Source organism: Macaca fascicularis, chromosome 2 (genome assembly GCF_037993035.2).
Source record: "Macaca fascicularis isolate 582-1 chromosome 2, T2T-MFA8v1.1".
In the NCBI taxonomy this organism is placed as follows: Eukaryota; Metazoa; Chordata; class Mammalia; order Primates; family Cercopithecidae; genus Macaca; species Macaca fascicularis.
The window spans coordinates 178,996,185-179,013,579 of NC_088376.1; the positions used below are offsets into that span (position 1 = coordinate 178,996,185).

The following is a 17,395-nucleotide window of genomic DNA, read 5'->3' on the forward strand; positions in this document are numbered from 1 at the left end:
ACTAACAGGCAAAAATACTAAAACTGTATATTTGGTATTTCAAATACACTTATGCATAAGCAAGTAAGGGATTCACAATGAGAATCTACAGATGTAGAAGCCTGAAATGATTTACAAAAAATGTTAACTCATCAAAAAATTACTTGAAAATATATACTTCTTGTTGTAGACCCCTACTATCCATAAAAGTATAAACATTGTTCACCAGGTAAACAAAAAAGCAAACATATAGTAAGAGATTTGAAAAATCTTGACCTTTCCTTCCCAACAGATATGAAAGGCAACATGTTTAATCTAAGACATTATACTGATGGGACTACCATATTTTAAAGACAAGATTACTGACTCCACAGTTTTTTTGAAAACTTATAAAACTATACATCTATGTTGATCCGAGTACTTATTTTGTACAATACAATGATAAAGACCTTGAATTTATTTTTAAAAATTACAATAAGCTACAAGTATCAAAGAAGGAAAGTTATCTAGAATAGTCTTTATAGGAGCTCTTTGGACTTTCTTTTATTATGCTAAAGTAGTGGTGTGTTTAGGATTTACATTATTGTACTCTTCAATACAAAGTATGGGGCATGTTAAAGGATACAGCACATCATTTTCAGACATTTACCACGTTAGTAGATGAAGAATTTTTCTTAGTGTATTTGATATAGATCTGATTTTACTAGCTATATACTTAGGACTATTATATGAATAAAAATCTAACTTGTGATATTGAAACATGATAAGAATTTGCAAACTGATGTAGGAGCTTTCATCCATCTCTTAAGGGACACCACAATAGGAAAGTCTAAGATGTTGGTAGGTTTAACAAAGTTGGAATGCACTGTTGAATCGGGCAACAGTTCTTCAGACCTAGCTCAGAGCTACAAGGCATTCAGTGTATTAAACCAGCTGACGTGACTTTTTGCAAGCCTTACCAGCCACTGGAATTTTTGTTAATTTGTTGCACTGGGTAATAGCTAATTAACATTTACTTGTAATTTTGAAGAAGATTATAAGCATGCAATGTTGGCCCACTGTCTTGCTAGATTTTGACCTTGTTCCTTTTCTACAATTCTTTCATCTTCCAAGTCACAATTATTACTGACAAGAATCATTGCAACATCATCAATGTCTTTAACTTGAAGAATCTTTTCTCTTAGATCTTGGGAATCATTAAATGTGGACATTGCTATGATGAAATAAACTAACGCAAAGCCTTGTTTGTTTTGCATGTACAAAGCCCTCATTGCTGAAGATTTTTCTGTTTTTGTGGCATCCAAGATTTTAAGCATACACTGTTGTGCATCTATTTCAAGTTGCTTTCTGTAAGAGTCTTCAATCGCAGGATCATAATTTTCAACATAATTTCCTTGGACAAATTGTAAAGGCAGAGCAGACTTTCCAATGCCTCCTGAGCCAAGAATGACTAGCTTATACTCATGCGTGATACAAACTTGTCACAACCTAATGCTTCCTATCCAGTCACTGGGTCCCTGCAGCCAGTTTCACCCCACACTCCCTCTTGATGGTGCTAACATGGCCCTGCCACTGCAGTCCTTCTAGCTGGTTTACACACTTGGCTCTGCAAGTCTTAAGATTTCTTAAGAAAATTTTAATGGATATGAAAAGAAAGAAATGTTTGTTTCGACTTTGTTTTCATTTCTTCCTACCTTTGATTAAATTGTATCTCTGTAGTGAGGCATAATTTCAGTATTCATATATCTTTCTTCTCTATTAGTAATACCTTTCTCATTTTTGCATTCTGCCATTGAGATATTTTTCTCTCCAAGAAACTATAAAAGTCAGAGCCTGATCAGTTTAACTTGAAAAACTGTATTTCTGTCAACAAAAGAAGCCAAGTGGCCCTTTCTGCAATTACCAGTGACCTGTGATTTTTATCCTTTTAGATATAGTTTTACTAGCAGTTTAGGAGCTATTGTCACTGGGATAATCTGAGATGCCCACTCCGAGGTTGCACTTCATACACTCTGTCATAGACCATCTTTAAGAGCCCCATTTACAGCAGAAATATACATGCATTTCCCACCACCAACTGTATAATATATGGTGCATTTGTGACTAAGTCAAGGTTTTAAATTATTGCTTTAAATATAGCTCTTAAATAAAACAATTGACTTTCCTGTTTCAAAACTGTTAGAAAACTCAGCAGACCCAAATATTTAGTTAATTTGAAATTAAATCATAGAGAAAGAAAAGTACAATTTCAAAAAGCCAAAAGACACATCGTTGATTATTTTGCTGATCCCAACTATATTCGATATTTTCCAGAACTCTAGTCCATTCTCTACTTTGTCTTCAGTGAAGTGCTCATATAGATATAACGTCAATCAATGAAAACAAATGTTTATTTTTCACTTCATGTTTTAACACTAGAATAACTACTACATGGATATAGAGTTAAGGTAAATTTACTGATTACATGTTGTGAATTTTAGGACACTATGGTTCTTTTCTAGTTTATAATAGATTTCCAGTGTATCTAGAAATCTATTAAATGTATAAATAAATGTTTATTTTTCTCATACATGATTGACATAGAAAATCATATATACACAACCACATTAGGTATGACAAGTACATAATGAAAACCTACTGTATTACAACTCTGTGCTGAGATTTAGACATATAACCTAGTGGGAAAACAGACAAAACAAATAACTAGTCAAATATTACACTGTGGAGAGAACTAGGAGGAAAGAAACCAGGTAGCTGATCGTGAACAATGGTATGGGTGTGAGGATGAAGGAGTGAGAGGTTGGTTAAGATAGACTTTCTTTTAGAGAAGTGAGGAGACAGATTCTTAAAGGTTAAGAAGGAGAACCATATTAGGATAAGAGGATAGAGGGAAAGCCATGAAGTAAGAAAAACTCTGACATATTTCAGAAACTGAATAAAGGTTGGAATGGCTAAATTGCAGTAAGTAAATCAGAGAGTGGCACTATACTAAATGAGAATGATGTATATGGATCCTGCAGAACATCTCAGGTTCTACAAAGACACCAGATTTTCTTTAAGATATTATAGTAAAATACTAATATATGCACACAAGACAGAGAGAGAGAGATGGACTGACTATTAAGAAATATAATTAGTTGGAGAATTTACTTGCAAGGTTATAATGAGCCTGACAGAATTGGAATGCTGGTAGAAGACTTGAGACTCTTGAACCGGAGACAAAAGCCATTGTCATTCACAGCATTGCAAGCAGCATGAGGATCTACATATTTGTTCCAGTTCTTCTTATTTCCAAGTCCCACATCAGCAACACAGATGGGCCCAGATGGACACTGAGACAAGCAATGAATAGGTGCTGTTGCAAGAGAGGGACTCTGAACTTACAGAACATAAATCTTTTGTAATGAACGGCCTGCCCTTTCTCCAGGAAAGGATGTGATCTTCATTATAAAGGAGAGTAAACATGCTTACACTTGGGTCTAGCATAAGATACATTATCTTTGAAAATTATCTCTTTGATCTATAAACATCCTTCAAAATAGTCTAGAGCAAAGATAGACAACTGCTTCTATTTGCAAGATATGCAGAAATGCAAGGAACCCATGGATAATTGCTTTTCAGCAGTCAGGATCTGATTTATATTTTAAGCAAGTCATGATGATTACACCATGGAGAATATTGAGAGGAGGTGAGTGTTATGTAGGATGACCACTGGGATATCATCACATAATTATGAGATGTGCTTTGGTGGAAGAGGAGATAATTCTGGCCTGAACTAGGCATATGCCTATTAAGATGGAGAAAACTCAACAAGTCAGTATATATTTTGGAGGTAAAATTTGCAGAATTTATAAATTTTTACTTAATTGCATAGGTGAAATAATTTAGAAGTCAAAAATTTATTTGGATAGAAATGCTTATGTGGTATAGGAAAATAAAGTCATTTTTACTGAAGCAAAACAAAGTTCAATTTTGAATATGTGAGGCTTAAAATAAATGTAAAGTACTGAATATTTATAAGATGGGGCTCAGAAGAAAAATGTATGTGAAAATGATTTTTGGAGTCAACAAGTAGACAATGTATGAATTCCTGAGAATGAATTAAATGACCCAACAATCATTAAAAATGATTTAAAGAGAGAAGAGTGAACTCAAATAAATACTAAAGAAAACCAATTATAAGTTATCAGATATAGTAAGAGGCACCTGAAAATTTAGCAACTAGTTGTAAAAGGCAGATTATTGTATTTAAAAAAAAAAAAAAGAAAACCCAAAAATAAGTTTAATTTTATGCTGCAGGAAGGATACAGACATCTGGTTCAAATTGTCCTAATTAACTACTTTATTTATCATTAATTGGGGAAGCTTAATGGAGCAAACATTTCTAACTAATACACACAAAATCGACGTTCTTCTTTAAAATCTAATTTCTAACTAAATATTGACCAAGAAACTCACAACTGCAGAGCTGTTACAAATTTTGAAATTAACATTGCTCATGTAGCATTTATCTTCCACAAAAAATAAAGAAAAGTCTTACAAATAAAATTCAGTGTATTATAAATCATGTAAACCTAAAGTAATAAAGACAGAAATTGCTAGTGAAGGAGACTGTTGAAGTAGAAAAAATAAGTTTTAGAGTAAAGATGTTACTTTCTTGTTTTTACATATGAAGGATCAAGATTCAGTCTGAGGTTCTTAAAATAATACAAAGAATTGATGTCTCATATTTAAAATATGTAGGAAACAAATAAACTATAGAATGTAACTAGCAATACTAAAAGTATCATAGTTTAACAGTATCATACTAATGTTACTTTCCTGGTTTTGCTCATTATACTATGGTTATGAAAGATGTGATCATTAGGAGAAGTTGGGTAAAACTAATTCTCAAACTTGTCTAAAAATATTTCCATTTAAAATGTTTTAGAAATTAAAAAATATATATCAGTATAAGGAGAGAAAGTGAAAGTATGCTATTCCCTCATGTTAGAATCTATAATGATGTTGCCTATCAACATGTCCCATTCTCATCATTTTGCTTCCTAATCAACTATCAATACTGTCAATGTATTAACATTTCCCTCAGAGCTGTGTATCTCAGAAGAAATTGACAACTTTCTCACCTGCAGCAGAAGCCTGTATTAAAGTGCAAACTAATTATTCTTCCCAGTAATTAATTAGTTCAAGAACGAACATGCAACTTAATCTCAGTAAATGTGTAGTGAAAAGAAGATTGTTGAGCGCCTCGTGAGAATAGTTTAACCCTGACGGAGAACACATTATTATTCCTCTGGATTTTGTGTGAGCTTTCTGAAGCCTAGAACTTGAGTAACCAATTTGCTACCTGTAAAGATAAAATTAGTTGTGCAGATGGCAGAACATATTAGAAAGAAACTGAGTTCTTGATGATATAATTGAACTTCTAAAATAATTCCCCCTGAAGACTGTTACGTAAAATAAAAGAAAAATACACCACACTTTGATCCAGATTGAGCTACATGCGTAAAATTGAAAGCATGATAACTGAGAAGAATTATCAATGGACACCATGCAATTGTGATAACTCAAGAAATGATTGTAGAATCAGTTGTTTAAAATTCCCTTATTAACCATTGAATAACTAAAAACAGAATTATATGAAAATACCTAACTGTAGTAAGTGAAGAACAGAATAAGGATAAATTTAATTTTTTTTCACTTAGTATCATTCAGTGTTTGTTTTTTTTCTTTCCATTCCCATATATAAATCAAATATTTACAAAAAATTTTGGGACAGTAATCAGTATAATAATTCACAGTGTAGGAGAAAGATTTGAATGTTGATTAAAAAGAGCTGTAAGTTTTTGCTATTTTTTTCGTCCCCAGTCATGTGTTCATCACTTATATGAATGGCAGACATAGAGGCAAAAATTAATAATATACACAATGTTAAAAACAAGAAATAGACTGAAAGAAGGAGTTTGTAACATAAATCATAGTAATTGGATTAACGTATGCTTTCATATATATATATATATATAATTACTATTTTTATTTGGAAAAAAGCAAATATAAAAACGGGCAATGGCTGATAATTAGTAACTCCCCAAAGAATAAATATATATGTCCAATAAACCCATAAATAGATACACAATCACTAATAATGAGAAACAATAAAATTAAAACAATATTGCAAAGTTTTTAAATCCATCAAATTATAATAATTTTAAAGCCTAATTATCTGCTTTCTTAACCAGAATAAAATCAAAATAGGCACTCGCAAATTATTTGGACAGCAGTATTGCTTGGTTGCATTACCTCTGGAAAGCAATTTGGCAGTAGCTATTAAATGTATATACCTTCTTTGCCTCAGTCTTTCACTTATAGGAGTTTATACTTTAGATATATTCACATATGTGCAGAAAAAATAAATGTTTATAAATGCTGATTATATTTTATATTTTAAATGGTGATAACTTAAAAAATAAAACAAATATTCCAAGTTAAGAGAATGATTAGAAAATGTATGGGATAGTCTTATTATACCACCACCACTAAAGAGATGAAGCAAAGCCCTAATTATAATGCTGATTAAATAAAGCACATAACAATATAATGAAAAGTATAATTCCATATTTTTGTGCCTATGTGTGTAAACACGTACAAAAAAATTGGGGACGTTACTGACTATAATATAGGGTGTGGGAGAAAAATTTGAGTGTTGATTGAAAAGAGCTGTAAGTTTTTGCTATTTATTTTCTGAAGTCTGAATATTCAAAAATATACTTTGGTAATTTTTTTAGACAGTAAAAGAATTTTATAGAAGACAATTAGGGTGTTACATTTTTATAATTGGAATTGTTTTCACATACTGTTCAATATCATATAAGTTATTACCTACATTTATGATTCAGAAATAATCATGTTCCTATAAGAAGTAATGGCATAATATAAAAATTATCCTTAATGAATATGGACTATTCTACTATAATATGTAATAATCACTTCATGGTAAATGGGGTATTCATCACCTCAACCATTTATCCTTTGTGTTACAAATAATCCAATTATACTCTTTTAGTTATTTTTAAATGTGCAATCAAATTATTATTGACTATAGTCATGCTGATATGCTATCAAATACTAGAGCATATTCATGCTTTCTAATTTTTGTACTCATTAACCCCATTCCTCAACCACACCCCATCTCCAGTATTCTTCTCAGCCTCTGGTAACTGTCATCCTACTTTCTATTCTCATGAATTCAGTTGTTTAAATTTTTAGCTCCCACAAATAAGTGAGAACATGAGAAGTTTGTCTTTCTGTGCCCAGCTTATTTCACTTCACATAATGATCTCCAGTTCTGTCCATTTTGTTGCAAATGACAGGATCTCACTTTTTCTTTATGGTGGAATCGTGCTCCATTGCATATGGAACATTTTCTCTGTTCATTTTTCAATAGACCCTTGTTTCCAAATCTTTGCTATTGTGAATGGTTTTGTGATGAACACAGGAGCGTAAACATCTTTTCTATATGTTGATTACCTTTCTATTGGATATATACTTAGCAGCAGGATTACTTTATAATATAATGTGGTAGCTGTATTTTTCATCTTTTGAGAAATCTCCAAACTTTTCTTCATAGTGATTATAATAATTTACATTCCCATGAACATTGTTTGAGGGTTCCCTTTCGCCAACTTCCTTGCCAGCATAAATTATTGCCTGTCTTTTGGTTAAGAGCCATTTTAACTGGAGTGAGATGATACCTCATTGTAGATTTGATTTGCTTTTCTCTGATGATCAATGATGTGGAGCATCTTTTCATACACCTGTTTTCCATTTGTATGTCTCTTTTATGAAATAATTGTTATGATATTTTGCATATTTTTAGTCAGATTATTAGATTTTTACCTCGAGTTGTTTGTGATCCTTATATATTTTGGTTATTAATCCCTTGTCAGACAAGTTGTTTGCACATATTTTCTCTCATTCCATGAGTTATCCCTTCACTTTGTTGATTGTATCCTTTGCTATGCAGAGCTTTTTAACATGATGTGATTTAATTTGTCCATTTTTGCCTTGGTTGCCCGTGCTTGTGGGTTATTGCTTAAAAAATCTTTGCCCAGTCTAGAGTCTTGGAGAATCTCCCTAATGTTTTCTTTTAGTAGTTTCATAGTTTGAAGTCTTAGGCTTAAGTATGCAATCCATTTTGTTTTTTTAAAATATGGTGAGAGATAGGGGTCAAGTTTTATTCTTGTACCTACAGATATCCAGTTTCCCAGTATCATTTATTGAAGAGACTCTTTTCCCCAGTGTATGTTTTTGGAACTTTTGTTGAAAATGAGCCACTGTAGATATATGTATTTATTTCTAATTTCTCTATTTTGTTCTGTTGGTTTATGTATCTGTTTTTATGTATCATGCTGTTTTGGTTATACTGCCATGCTGTGTAGTATAATTTGGAATCAGGAAATGCAATTACTCCAGTTTTTTTCTTTTTGCTAAGAATGGCTTTGGCTATTAGTCTTTTGTAGTCCCTGTATATTTTAGTATTATTTGTTCTATTTCTGTGAAGAATGTTGTTGTTATTTTGACAGGCATTATATTGAATCTGCAGAATGCTTTGTGTAATATAGACTTTTTAACAATATTGATTCTTCCAATCTATGAAGATGGAATAGCTTCTCATTTTTTGTTTCCCCTTCAATTTCTTGCATAAATGTTTTATAGATTTTATTGTAGACATCTTTCACTTCTTTGCTTCAGTTTATTCCTAGGTATTTAATTTTACTTATAGCCATTGTAAATGGGATTATTCCTTGATATCTTTTTCAAATTGCTACTATTGGCACATAGAAATGCTACTGATTTGTGTACATTGATTTTGGATCCTGCAACTTAATTTTTAGTTCTAATCATTTTTTGGTACAGTCTTTAGGTTTTTTTCATATATAAGATTATATCACCTGCAAACAAGCATAATTTGATTTATTTCTTTCCAATTTGGATGTTCTTTATTTCTTTCTATTGTCTGACTGCTCTAGCTAAGATATCCATTACTATATTGAATAACAGTGATGAAGGTGGGCATCCTTGTCTTGTTCCAGATCTTAGAGGAAAAACTTTCGGGTTTTTCCCTGTTCAGTATGATAGTAGCTGTGGGTCTGTCATATATGGCTTTTATTGAGTTGAAGTGTTCCTTCTATACCCAGTATTTTTACCGTTTTTATACCCAGTATTTATACCAATTTTATTTATACCAGTATTATTTATACTAGTATTTTTACCCAATATTTATACCAATTTTCCTTATTATGAAGGAATATTGAATTTATCAAATGCTTTTCCTGTACCAGTCAAAATGGTAATGCGGATTTTGTCCTTCATTCTGTTGATATAATGTACCACATTGATTGATTTGCATATGCTGAACCATCTATGCATCCCTGGGATAAAACCCACTTGGTTGTAATGAATGATCTTTTTATGTGTTTTTCATTTGGTTTACTACTATTAGGTTGATGCAAAATTAATTGCGGTTTTGCCATTGCTTTTAATTGCAAAAACCACAAATACTTTTGCACCAGACTAATCTTTTGTTGAGAATGCTTGCATTAATGTTCATCAGAGTTATTGGCCTGTAGTGTTTTTTTGTTTTGTTTTGGGTTTTTTTTTCTTTTTTTTTTTGTAATGATGTTTCTGTGTATGATTTTGGTATCAGGACAATAATGACCTTGTAGAGTGAGTCTGGAAGTAATCCGTACTCCCATAGTTGAAGTAAAAATGGTATTCATTCTTCTTGAAATGTTTGGTAAATTTCAGCAGCGAAACTATTAGGTCCCAGGTTTCCTATGCTGGGAGACTTTTTATTACATTTTTGACCTCATTACTTTTTATAGATCTGCTTAGGTTTCAGATTTCTTGATGGTTAAATCTTAGTAGGTTGTGTCTAGGAATTTAATCATTTCTTCTAGATTTTTCAAATTATTGGCATATAATTGCTCACAGTCTCTAATGATTCTTTGAATTTCTGCATTGCCAGTTTTAATGAATCTTTTCATCTCTGATTTTATTTATTTGGTTCTTCCCTCTTTTTTTTTAGTCTGGCTAAAAGTTTGCGGATTTTGTTTAGCTTTTCAAAAACGAAACTTTTGGTTTCATTTTGGTATTATTTTCTTCATTTCAATTTTATTTACTTCTATTGCGATCTTTATAATTTGCTTTCTTCTACCAGTTTGGGGTTTGGTTTGTTCTTGCTTTTCTAATTCTTTAATATGCATTGTTAGGTTGGTTTTTTTTTTTTTTTTTTTTTTTGGAAGTTTTTCTCCTCTTTTGAAGTCAGTGCTTTTTGTTTTAAACTTTCCTCTAGGTACTGCTTTTTCTGTATCCCATAAGTTTTGATGTCATGTGTTTCCATTTTCATTTGTTTCAAAATGTTACCACTTTCTTCTTAATTTCTTCATTGACCCTCTGAACACTCAGAAGCATATTGTTTAATTTCCATGTGTTTGTGTAGCTTTCAAAGGACCTCTGATTATTGATTTCTAGCTTTATTCCATTGTGAGCAGATAATATACTTGATATGATTTCAATTTTTTTTGAATTGTTTAAAGCATGTTTTGTGGCTTAAGATATGGTCTATCCTTGGGAATGATCTATGAGCTGAGAAGAAAAATGTGTATTTTGCTATTGCTGCATAAAATGTTCTGTAAATTTCTATTGGGTCAATTTGGTCTGTAGTGCAGATTAAGACCAATGTTTCTTTGTTTCCATATGGATGATTTGTCCAATGCTAGCCCAGTACAGCACCAGGAATTGCAGGAATTGCTCAGGAATTGCAGTCCTTGTGTTCTAGATTGCCTGTCAGGTTTTCTTGTGACCTCAGAGTGCTTTAGCCCATGGTGGTGGGGTTTACCAGGAATCAGGTCCTGACTGCTGGGATGAACAGTTCTCTTCTGGCTAGAGCTGGTCCAAATGCTCCGGAACCAGCTGAATTCTGCCCTGTGTTGCTTTCTACAGTAATAGGGAACCACTGAGTTCCAATGTAATGTCCCACAACTACTGGACTTTCCCTTCCCCAAATGTACATGTTCTCTCTCCATACCCCGCAGCCACTGAACCTGCTGGAGGAAGGAGGAGGGGTGGTGTTGGCAATTTAAGACTGTCTTTCTTTTCCTCTTCAATGCCTCTGTCCTTGATATAATGTTGAAGCTAGGTACTGTGATTACAAACCTAATTGGTGGTTCTTATGAAGGTACATTCTTGTGTGGATATTTGCTCAATTAGGTGTTCCTGTGGGGGTGAGGATAATTGCTGGAAGGTTCTATTTGGCAATCTCGCTCCACTTCCTTCCCTAACTCTTATTCATGAGGTGAAGTTTTGAAGAGTGTACAAATAGGCTCTAACAGACTAAAACTATGCTTCTTTGCACTATATTTTAAATAATTTGATGTTTAAGATTTGAGTTTAGTACTGGTAAACTTTGGGCTGCAGTAAAGAAGTAAACAACATGGAGACATTTTAGGTCAATACACAGGAGCCATCTTTGCCAGTTTATGTAACAACCTGTAAATGTAAAACAGGAAAATTAACATAATTTATTTTGTTTCTTTCTCTATTTTTCTTTTTCTTTTTTACTTTAAGTTCCAGGATACATGCGTAGAACGTGCAGGTTTGTTGCACAGGTATAGATGTGCCATGGTGGTTTGCTGCACCTATCAACCCATCAGCCAGGTTTTAAGCCCCGCATGCATTAGCTATTTGTCCTATTGCTCTCCCTTCCCTTGCTCCCTCCACCCCTAACAGGCCACAGTGTCTGTTTTTCCCCTGCTTGTGTCCATGTGTTCTCATTGTTCAACTCCCACTTATGAATGAGAACATGTGGTGTTTGGTTTTCTGTTCCTGTGTTACTTTTCTGAGAATGATGGCTTCCAGCTTCATCCATGTCCCTGCAAATAACATGATCTCATTCATTCTTGTGGCTGTATAGTATTCCATGGTGTATATGTGCCACATTTTCTTTATCCAGTCTATCACTGATGGGCATTTGAGTTGGTTCCATCTCTTTGCTATTGGGAATAGTGCTGCAAGAAACATACATGTGCATGTATCTTTATAATTGAATAATTTATATTCCTTTGGTTATATACCCAGTAATGGGTTTACTAGGTCATATGGTATTTCTGGTTCTAGATCCTTGAGGAATCACCACACTGTCTTCCAAAATGGTTGAACTAATTTACATTCTCACCAACGATGTAAAAGTGTTCCTATTTCTCCACAGTCTCGCCAGCATTTGTTATTTCTTGATGTTTTAATAATTGGCACCTGACTGGCATGACATGGTATCTCATTGTGGTTTTGATTGGCATTTCTCTAATGATCAGAGATGTTGGGATTTTTGTCATATGCTTGTTGCCCATATAAATGTCTTCTTTTCAGAAGTGTCTGTTCATATCCTTTGCCCATTTGTCGATGGGCTTATTTATTTTTTTTTCTTGTAAATTTGTTTAGGTTCCTTATAGATTCCGGATATTAGGCCTTTGTTAGATGGGTAGATTGTGAAAATGTTCTCCCATTCTGTAGGTCACCTGTTCACTTTGATGATAGTTTATTTTCCTATTGTAGAAGCTTTTTAGTTTAATTAGATCCCATTTGCTAATTTTTGCTTTCGTTGCAATTGCTTTTGGCGATTTCACCCTAAAATCTTTGCCCATGGCTATGTCCTGAATGGTATTGCCTAGGTTTTCTTCTAGGGTTTTTATGGCTTTGGGTTTTAATACATTTTGAGTTAATTTGTATATAAGGTGTAAGGAAGGGGTCCCATTTTGACTTACTGCATATGGCTAGCCACTTTTCCAAGCACCATTTATTAAATAAGGAATGCTTTCTCGATGCTGTTTTTGTCAGGTTTGTTGAAAATCAGATGGTTGTAGATGTGTGGTCTTACTTCTAAGGTCTCTATTCTGTTCTGCCGATCTATATGTCTGTTTTGGTCCCAGTACCATGCTGGTTTGGTTACTGCAGCCTTGTAGTATAGTTTGAAGTCAGGTAATGTGATGCCTCCAGCTTTGTTCTTTTTGCTTAGGATTATCTTGGCTATGTGGGCTCTTTTTTAGTTCCATATTAATCTTAAAGTAGTTTTTTTTTTTTTTTTTTTTTTTTTTTTCTGTGAAGAATGGCATGGGAATAGAATTGAATCTATAAATTAATTTGGGCAGTATGGCCATTTTCATGATATTGATTCTCCCTATCCATGAGGATAGAATGTTTTTCCATTTATTTCTGTCCTCTCTTATTTCCTTGAGCAATGGTTTGTAGTTCTCCTTGAAGAAGTCCTTCATGTCCCTTGTTAGCTGTATTCCTAGGTATTTTATTCTCTTTGTAGCTCTTTGTAGCAATTGTGAATTGGGAGGTCATTCATGATTTGGCTCTCTGCTTGTCTATTGTTAGTGTGTGGGAATTCTTGTGATTTTTGCACATTGATTTTGTATCCTGAGACTTTGCTGAAGTTTCTTATCAGCTTAAGGAATTTTGGGGCTGAGACAATGGGGTTTTCTAAATATAAGATCACATCCTGTGCAAACAGAGACAACTTGACTTCCTCTCTTCCTATTTAAATACACTTTATTTCTTTCTATTCACTGCTTTCCCTGGCCAGAACTTCCAATACCATGTTACCTATTAGTGGTGTGGTGAGAGAAGGTATCCTTTTCCTGTGCCGCTTTTCAAAGGGAATGCTTTCTGCTTTTGCCCATTCAGTATATTGGTTGCGGGTTGTCACAAATAACTGATTATTTTGAAGTATGTTCCATCGATACCTAGTTTATTGAGAGTTTTTAACATAAAGAGATGTTGAATTTTACCGAAGATCTTTTCTACATCTATTGAGATAATCATGTGGTTTTTGTCACTGGTTCTGTTTATGTGACGGATTATGTTTATTGATTTGTGTATGGTGAACCAGCCTTGCATTGCAGGAATGAACTTGACTTGATCATGGTGGAAAAGCTCTTCGATGTGTTGCTGGATTTGGTTTGCCAGTATTTTACTGAAGATTTTCTCATTAATGTTCATCAGAGATATTTGCCTGAAGTTCTTTTTATTGTGTCTCTGCCAGGTTTTGGTGTCAGGATGATGCTGGCCTCATAAAATGAGTTAGGGAGGAGTCTGTCATTCTCAGTTGTTTGGAATAGTTTCTGAAGACATGGTACCAGCTCCTCTTCGTAGTTTTGGTAGAAATCAGCTGTGAATCCATCTGGTAGTGCGCTTTTTTTTGGTTGGTAGGCTATTTATTACTCCCTCAATTTCAGAACTTGTTATTGGTCTATCCAGGGATTCAACTTCTTCCTGGCTTAGTCTTGGGAGAATGCACGTGTCCAGGAATTTATCCATTTCTTCTAGAAAGGCAGGCCTGGTGGTGATAATTCCCACCGTATTTGTTTTTCCGAAAACATATTTTATTTATCTTTTGCTTATGGAGCTAAGTTTGGCTGGATATGACATTCTGAGTTAAAAAATCTTTTCTTTAAGAATGGTGAATTGGCCCCCACTCTCTTCTGGCTTGTAAGGTTTCTGCTGAGAGATCTGCTGTTAGTCTGGTGGACTTCCCTTTGTAGGTAACGTGGCCTTTCTCTCTGGCTGCCCTTAACATTTTCTCCTTCATTTTGACCTTGGAGAGTCTGATGATCATGTGTCTTTGGGTTGATCTTCTTGTGGTGTATCTTAATGGTGTTTTCTGTATTTCCTGAATTTGAATATTAGCCTGTCTTGCTAGGTTGTGGAAGTTCTGGATAATGTTCTGAGGTGTGCTTTCTAACTTGTTTCTATTCTCCCCATCTCCTTCAGGTACTTCAATCAGTCATAGGTTGTCTTTTTACATAGTCCCACATTACTTGGATGTTTTGTTTATTCTGTTTTATTCTTTTTTCTCCAATCTTGTCTGCTTGCCTTATTTCACCAAGATAGTCTTCAATCTCTGATAGCATTTCTTCCACTTGATCAATTCAGCTATTGATACTTGTGTATGCTTCACAAAGTTCTCGTGCTGCATCTTTCAACTCCATCAGGCCATTTATGTTCCTCTCTAAACAGTTTATTCTAGTTAGCAGCTCCTCTAGCCTTTTATCAAGGTTCTTAGCTTCTTTGAATTGGGTTAGAACATGCTTCTTTAGCTCAGAGGAGTTTGTTATTACCCACTATCTGAGGCCTACTTCTGTCTATTCGTTCATCTCATCCTCCATCACCTTCTGCGTCCTTGCTGGAGAGGTGCTGTGATCATTTGGAGGAGAAAATGCACTCTGGCCTTTTGGGTTTTCACCGTTTTTACATTGATTCTATCTCATCTTCATGAGTTTGTCTATTCTCAATCTTTGAGGCTGCTGATCCTTGGATGAAGTTTTTCTGGGGAAATTTTTTGTTCATGCTGTTGTTGTCACTTTCTATTTGTTTGTTTGTTTGTTTTTCTTTCAATAGTCAAGTCCTTCTTCCTTAGGGCTGCTGAAGTTTGCTGGGGGTTCACTTTAGGCCCTATTCATCTGGTTTGCTCCCATGCCTGGAGATGTCATTCAAGGAGGCTAGAGAACAGCGAAGATGAGTACCTGCTCCTTCTTCTGGGATCTCTGGCCTTGAGGGGCACTGGCATGGTGCCAGTAGGACTGTTTCTCTATAGGATGTCTGAGAATCCCTTTTTGTGGGACTCACCCAGTTGGGTGGCACAGGAAGCAGGACCCATTTAATGAGGCACTTTGGCTGTCCCTTGGTGGAGGTGGTGTGCTGCACTGTGGGGAATCCGGGATTCCTCAGAGCTAGCAGGAGGAAAGACTAAATTTGCTGGTCTGTGGAGACTATGGCCACCCATTCCCCTAGGTACTCAGTCCCAGGGAGATCAGAGTTCTGTTCATGAGTCCTTGACTAGAGTTGGAGTTTCTGCAGGGAGGCCCTGCAGCTGCAGTGTTGGCTGCTGCCACTCCATCAAGGAGTCCAGATAGCTTATACAGCAGGCATCCACAGAATTGGTGATGGCTGCCCCTCCCCCCAGTAACTCAGCAGGCTTAGAGGAAGGTTCTAACCAAGCTGCATGGCTCCATGGTTGGTACCAAAGGTCCTGATGAGCATTGGCTCCTGAGTGGGATCTTCCCATCCATGGGTAGCACGGTTCCATGGAAAAAGCAGTTTCCCAGGCTGAGTAGCACATTCACTCACCACGTCCCTTGGCTGGAGGTGAGGGCTACCCTGCCCCACGTGGCTCTTAGGTGGGCTCCCATACCATATTGCTCTTCCGTCTTCTCCTTGGGTCATGCCGGCTGCCTAGTCAGTCCTAATGACAGAACCTGGATTCCTTGGTTGCCAGTGCAGGATTCACACACTGTTTTGGATCGTTTTGGTGCTGCTTCTAGTAGGCTATCTGGACCCCTCCCCGTCTTTCTCTGTTTATTGGATGAATTGGCCTATACTGAAGCTCAGAAAGTGTGCATGCTTCTTAGGAGGTGTGTTATGTAATTTTATCATTGATTAGTTAACTAGCAGGCAGCATATACTCTCTATCATGAATGATTATATGTTAAACTATTTTGCAGCTACAGCACTAGATTAACTTGTTGGAGTATCAGTAAAATATACAATTCCCTGAAGCCAATTATCCTGGCCAAATATTTGCTCAGGATTTTTGCTTACTCATCAATAAGCTAAGCTTCAATTTTCAAAAAGAAAAAGAAAAGTCTAGAATAAAATGATATTTACAAAATGTAGAAGGCTCTAAGGATGAATGTATGGTAATTATTATTGTTCTGAAATATTCTTTCAAATTATCTGAGTTTTACAGAAAGAAATTCATATCATAGAGCATAGGGATTGGTGAGACCATATAAGGCAATGAATGCCTTTTTCTAAAAGTAAGTGCTGTTTTACTAACAACAATAAAAATTTTGATGTATTCACTAGAAGAATCTATTAGTGCCTGTAAATGAGTATATTTCTATTATTTCTTTTATGCTCTAGGAATAAAACTTAAAATTATTATTACAGTAAAATTGCATTAGGAAGCACCTTGCCATAACAGCGGATTTAGATTATTTTTAGAGAAATAAAATGTTCTCTACAGTGGGGAATTTGGCACATCTTTCTATAGCATGTATTTCCTAGAATATTATAATGGTGCTAGTCTATAATTGTGGACATACAGGAAAATATGAATTTCTTTTCTCTTTTTAAGTTTCCAAAACACAGTGAGGAATATACGCTTTTATCTTGCCCAGCATCTCCTTAAGAAATCATCTTTTTCTTTCCCACTGTTAGTTCAATTGTTTTGAATGGAACTAACTGTATTTCAGAAGTACACCTATGTCACTGGAATTTTTTAATTCAATGTATTATATTTTCAAATACAAATATCCTTGTCAGTTGAGTAAAAACTTGGTCCCTTTGTGAAAGT

General features: G+C 34.7%; 1 pseudogene; it reads right to left on the minus strand.

Moving 5' to 3' along the window:
* Positions 1-980: 980 nt before the first annotated feature.
* On the minus strand, positions 981-16,263 carry LOC107128849 (ras-related protein Rap-1b pseudogene; annotated as a pseudogene).
* Positions 16,264-17,395: the final 1,132 nt, after the last annotated feature.